Source organism: Erinaceus europaeus, chromosome 17, assembly GCF_950295315.1.
Source record: "Erinaceus europaeus chromosome 17, mEriEur2.1, whole genome shotgun sequence".
NCBI lineage: Eukaryota > Metazoa > Chordata > Mammalia > Eulipotyphla > Erinaceidae > Erinaceus > Erinaceus europaeus.
Window position 1 is genome coordinate 42,946,317 of NC_080178.1, and position 5,974 is coordinate 42,952,290.

General features: G+C 42.1%; 1 pseudogene; it reads right to left on the minus strand.

Moving 5' to 3' along the window:
• Nucleotides 1-619: 619 nt before the first annotated feature.
• On the minus strand, nt 620-1,516 carry LOC132533954 (protein SET-like; annotated as a pseudogene).
• Between the last annotated feature and the right edge of the window lie 4,458 nt (nt 1,517-5,974).

A 5,974-nucleotide genomic window follows, 5' to 3' on the forward strand; every position in this document is an offset into this window, starting at 1 on the left:
AGCCCCAGCTATAACCCAGGAGGCAAAAATAAAAACAAGCAAACAAAAACTGGGAAGGTGTCTGTTTTGCTATATGATCCTCTCAGATTCAAGATCTGAGAGAAAGGAGGAAAACAGCTAGAATTCTATGCACTACTACACAGGGGCCTAACAGCCCCCAGACTCTAGCAGAGCTGAGGGAGCAGAAAGTTGGTCTTTGTTCCCACAGAGCATGGTGGTATTGATTCCAAAAGTTTTTGTTGAAAAAGGATAGGGGAGTAGTACCACTGTTATCCTATGGTTTTATCAGTGTTTTCTTTTATAAATAAAAAAAATCAAAAAAAAAAAAACACAAAGCTGCCTGTCTTTCTGCTAACTGCAGAAAGATACAGGTTTTCTTAAAAAGGTTTTAAATGAAAAAATATATTAGTTTGGAAGAGAAAAGGATAATCTATTCAACTTATTCTTCTCAAGGTATCCCCCCAAAAAATAAGTTGATAACCATTGTATAAACGAGAGAGGAGACCTCAAAGACAAGGTGACTGCACACAGGGGCAGGGAAAATGGGGGAAAAAAAGATTGCAACTTGCTCCTAGGGACAGGAGAAAATTAAAAAAGGCTGGAATTCATCAGTGTTTCATTAGTCATATCCTTCATCTTCCTCTCTTTCCTCCCCCTCATTATCATCTTCTCCTTCATCCTCATCTCCTTCTTCATATCTTCTTTTTTTAAAAAAAATATTATCTATTTATTGATTGGATAGAGACAGTTAGAAATCAAGATGGAAGGGAGGGATAGAGAGGGTGAGAGACAGAGAGACAGCTGCAGTACTACTTCACCACTTGAGAAGCTTTCCCCACTGCAGGTGGGGACTGGGGGCTTGAACCCACGTCCTTGCACATTGTAACATGTGAGCTCAAACATGTGCATCACCACCAGGCCCCCACCTCTTCATATCTTCTAATACTTCTTCCTCTTCATCATCATCATCTTCACCCTCACCTTATTCATCATCCATATCAGGAACCAAGTAGTACTGTAGTGTATTTGGCCAGATACCATCTTTAATGACCTCTCCTAACTCACCTGCGACTGCACCAAAATGGTCAGTAAACCAGGTGAAGAAGCTCTCTGGTTCTTCATGCTGTCTCTTTCTGTTGGTTTGATTTTGTGTTTGACTTGAACATTTGATCAAATCCTTTCCAGATTTCCATTTGATTTCAGTGGATCCTTCAAAAGAAGGATCACCACTCTCATTCAGATAAAATTCTTTGGAGAGAACTTTATTTTCAAAGTAAGGGTTTTCAACAAAATAAAAGTCTTTTCTGTTACCTGATTTACTATCTTCAAATTCTGTCACTTCAACTCTTGTCAAGTAATGCAGTGCCTCTTCATCCTCTTCTCCAAGCAGTGTAGACACTTGTGGGTGGTTGACAAATGTTAATCCTAAATTTGGGATATTGACCATCAATTCCGATCTCTTCTAAAAAAATGGCTGGCAGAGTTTGTTATATTTCTGTTCTAACTTCAAAATCATCACTCCCCAGAAAGCAGCTTGATAAAAAAGCAACAGGAAGCAATGGAATATATCCATGAAATACAGAATGAAATAGACTTAATGAACAAGCCAGCTAGGAGGTTTCTAGAATTTTCTATCTCACCTTAACTCTAATCCCTGAGATTCTCAACTAAGACTCTTTGCTGACTCTCTACTACTTAAAAGAGTCAAAGTTCAGGTGTCTGCTGGGTAAGGAGGATGGCCTAGGTAGGTAAAAGTAATGCATCAAGTGAGCTGAATGTAACATGTTCCATTATATATATATATCCTGAGTTGTAGTTTTAAACTGAGCTATGCGGCTTAATAGAAAATAGTAGGGTCCTCATGTCTGTGGCTCATGTGACTTTGTTTAAAGTATATGGAGAAATCCAATTTTGTTTTTTTTTTAAGTGCTAGAGATACCTAGAAGTTGTCAGACAACCTTTTGAGGACTGGTCCTTCGATTTAGAGATTTTCTTTGTTATCTTAAGTTGCTATTTATGCAATCTTCTTTCATTCTCTCCTATCCCCCCTATTTCTCTCTCTCTCTCCCTCTCTCGCTATCTCTCCCCCTCTATGCCAAAGACTAAACCTGACACCTCAAAGCATCAGACACAAAAAAGAATTTTGCCTAACCACTTATGCTATTTCTCTGGTCCATTTTGCATTATATTAGCACTTAGCACTGTTGGTATAGAGTAAGAATGTGTTATATGTTCCTATCTTATTTTTCTCTCTTCAGTATATCTATATGGCCTCTAAAGCCTCAAACGAAACGATTGAAAGTAAACCAACTCTCTCTCTTAATTCTGCAGTCAACTTTCTACCTAGACCTCCAGGTTAAAAACCCATCCCAGCCTCTGGAAATATTGCACCCGTAGCATTACTTATCACATTGGAGCTTAATAAGTCTGTCTTTACAAAAACAAGAACCAAAAGGTAACATGCTGGTCTTTGGGGGCGGCGCACACTTTACTAAATGTACTTTGAGTTGTATCTTGATTCAGGAATATTAGATATTTCCATTCATGCCTTCACATAGTGTCCCAGAGTTTGTGCTCCGTAGTGAGGACAGCAGAGATATCCAGGGCTCACAGTCTCTCATCAAGAAGCTAGGGCTGCATGGTCATCAGCAGTTCCAAATACACTAGAAATTTCACTTACATTGTTTAGTAACTTTGCTTTAAATGTTAATTACACAGGCAGTGTGTGTGTGTGTGTGTGCGTGTGCGTGTGCGTGTGTGTGTGTGTGTGTGTGTGTGTGTACTGACTGCATTTTCTATGCCTGAGACAGTGCTGTCCATAATGCTCAAAAGTCAAGTTGTAAGCAAGCATGCTGGGATTGAAGTCCAGGCTTATCAGACACATAGATCCCTAACCTCTGCAATGCAGATCCCAGAAAAGAACCACTGAGACAACTTCCATTGGCTGTATTTGCCTCTAAGATGATCATTACTCTAGATGTGTAATTGTGTAGTTGTTATTTTCTTATAGCATACTACATCCACATAGTTCATCAAAGAACACCAAAACAGAACTTCAGACCTCTGAGACTACAACTTGTAGGGATCATGAGAAAGCAGGACAGGAACTGGTCTCCCCAGACAAGCAAATGATGGGGTGTCTGCCACTCAACACAAATAGGGCTGGGAGAACAAGGGTTCTGAGTTGATGTAGACCCTGCACTTCAATCAGAATTGTGACCACTCCTGCAACCGGAAGTCTCAGCCTATCAAACACACTGTGCTGATCGTTGTTCATACATCTTTTTATCAAACACAGTCCCGGAGTAATCCAGTCTTGGGAGAGCACAGGAAGAATTCTGAAGGTAAGAAAGACCCTTGGTGTCATTGTAGGAGCTGTGCTATGGGTGCATGCATCGTGCCAAGGCCAACAGCCTGCTGTACTGCTGAAACATAAAAAAAGGATCCAGAGACCAAGAGATTCTATGGTGATACCAGATAATGAAGACAAGGACGCTGTGTTCAAGAACCAGGTAGTGTTATGCTTTGATTGAGAGGTGGTGCAGTGGGGGCAGCAGACAAGACAAGGTCACTGCAGATATCCTGTGCATGTCTGCCTGGCAATGTGCCAAATCATGCATTTCATGTAAGAATGAAGTTTGAGTCATTACCTGGTTTCCAGGAACATACTAAAGGCATGTTTGATGCACTACATTTTGGAGCTGATGCTACTTTCTTATCTCCTCACAGCTTATATAAATGCACTGGGGAGGGGTTTGGAGCATGAAGGAGGGTTTACTCTACTCTGTTGCATGAGTGCAGGGAAGAACATAGACAGTCACACATTTTCAGGTGCCGTTCTGCTTGGCTTGCTTGAGCCAGACCTTAGGTTTGAAAAAGAAAGGCCTTGACTGAAAAAACTCTTCTCAGCTAGGAAAAAAACAACAGAAAAGCCCATAATTTGCACTCCTATGAAACATAGCCTTTGTAGAGAGAAATATTAGTAGTCCACAAAAAGAACTACATTTCCAGCATGTGTTTTATTTACTTATTAATTTTTTATTTATTTTATTTTTCCCTGTAATGTTGGCCTACAATCAGAAAAAAAAAAACAGTTCATGAAGAATGCAGCTAATAACCTTGGAGTCACAGATGCTATGAAGGCACACAAGAACCAGAAATGCCACTTTTTCTGTAAGAGTTGTTTCTGCCTCACTCTTGCATATAACCGTGTCTGGGAATGTTTGAACTCGATTGAAGGGATGTCAGTGGGCTTTACAAGAGTGATACTTCCTCTCTGGGTGGGAGCTCATTCCATAGAATCTTGGGCCCCTACCCACACCCCCAGAACTGAGGTCTCCACCTGACTAAGACCCTCAGGTGAGCTATAGGTGCAGAAGGTTCAAGAAACCTCTTTTCAGATGGCAGTGAACATGTCTGACCATCATTTTCATGTTTTTTGTCACTATGGCTTCTTTTTTTATTTGCCTAAATCATCCTATTTTCAAACCATTATCTTGTTAAACTGACAATTCTGGACATAATAGATAGTCCAGAGTATTGCCTTTGTTCAACATGCAGGACTTTGGGCCAGGGGTAGAGCTTAGTGGAAGACTCTGTGGTTGCATGCCTGTGGCCCTGGGGTTTGATTACACACACCACACACACACACACCCACACACACACACACACACACACACAGCATAGGGGTGAAAAAAAAAGAACTGTTGCTTCTGGTAAGTTTTGCTCAGAGTCTCATTTGAGCACGTGAGTTCAACATGTGGCTGCTTCATTCGCACATTTAAACATTATTATTTTTTCTTTTAGATAGATAGAGAATGCAACCAGAGCACTGAGGCTTCCTTCAGTGTGGAGGGGCCGGGCCTGAAACCCAATTCTCCAATGACAAAGCAGCCACTGTATAAGCCAGCTATTTTACTAGCCCGTCAGTTGTTTTCTTGCTCAGCTCAAAGAAATGAACTGCCCCTCTTTCATCTTGGAATTCATACATCTTTGAAGACCAATCACCAATGCTGCTGTCATCTCTGCAAAAACAAGAGGACTATTCTGAGTTTGCTAAAACAAAGAGATGCCAGTTGTGAACTGGCCAAGAAAAAGCAACAAAACCAGGAAGTCTTGGAGCAACTAGAACTGCTGCAACTCAAACAAGAGTGAGTTTTGGTGGATTTGCAGGGAGACTCTAGTGGGGAAGGTTCAGGCAGCACAGCTAGTGCTTCAGCACATCTCAGCCAGCCAACTGGAGTCTCCACGCAGCCCTTCATCGCCACCATGCTTAGCGTCAGGACAGCCTTGGTGGCCAGGAACAGTTGTCAATCAGCATCATGTCCTTTGGCTTTGTGATCAGTGGTGTTAGTAGAGGAAGAAGGGGCCAGTCTGAAGCAGGAACCCCTCCCAGTGTAGTTTTATCAACAGTCTGTTGGGGGCCCAGGACCCAGGGTCAGGAGTGTGGGGTCCCAAACTGGAAGCAGGGGCCAGGCCATCACGGAAAGCCTTCCCTATACTCATACCTGCCATTCTTCTGCAGCTCACCCTGGGATGAATATATCTTTCATTTTCATTTCCTGAGGAAAGAGAGTATTTAGTTGCTCGTGGCCTGAGGCTGAGCATTTGGGTCAGGGAGCAGGTTAGGAGAACAGTGAAAGAAACTGCTGTGGGGAAGACTCCCCCAAATGGAGGTAGTTCCTTCCTCCATAAAGCTAGTCTCTCTCTCTCTGTCTTCCTCCCTTGCTCCCTCTTTCCTTCCCTCCCTTCATTCCTTCCATATTTACTACTATATTATGTGGGGCTTGGTGTCCTGATGCTCCACTATTTCGAGCAGTCCTTTCTTTGATAGAATGTATGAACTAGAGGGAAACAGAGAGCAGGAGAGGCACCTGCAAAACTGTTCTACTACTTGTCAAATATCTCCATTGCGCGTGAGGACCTTGAACACAGGTCTTTGCAAATGGCAGATAGTGTACTCTTCTAGATGAGA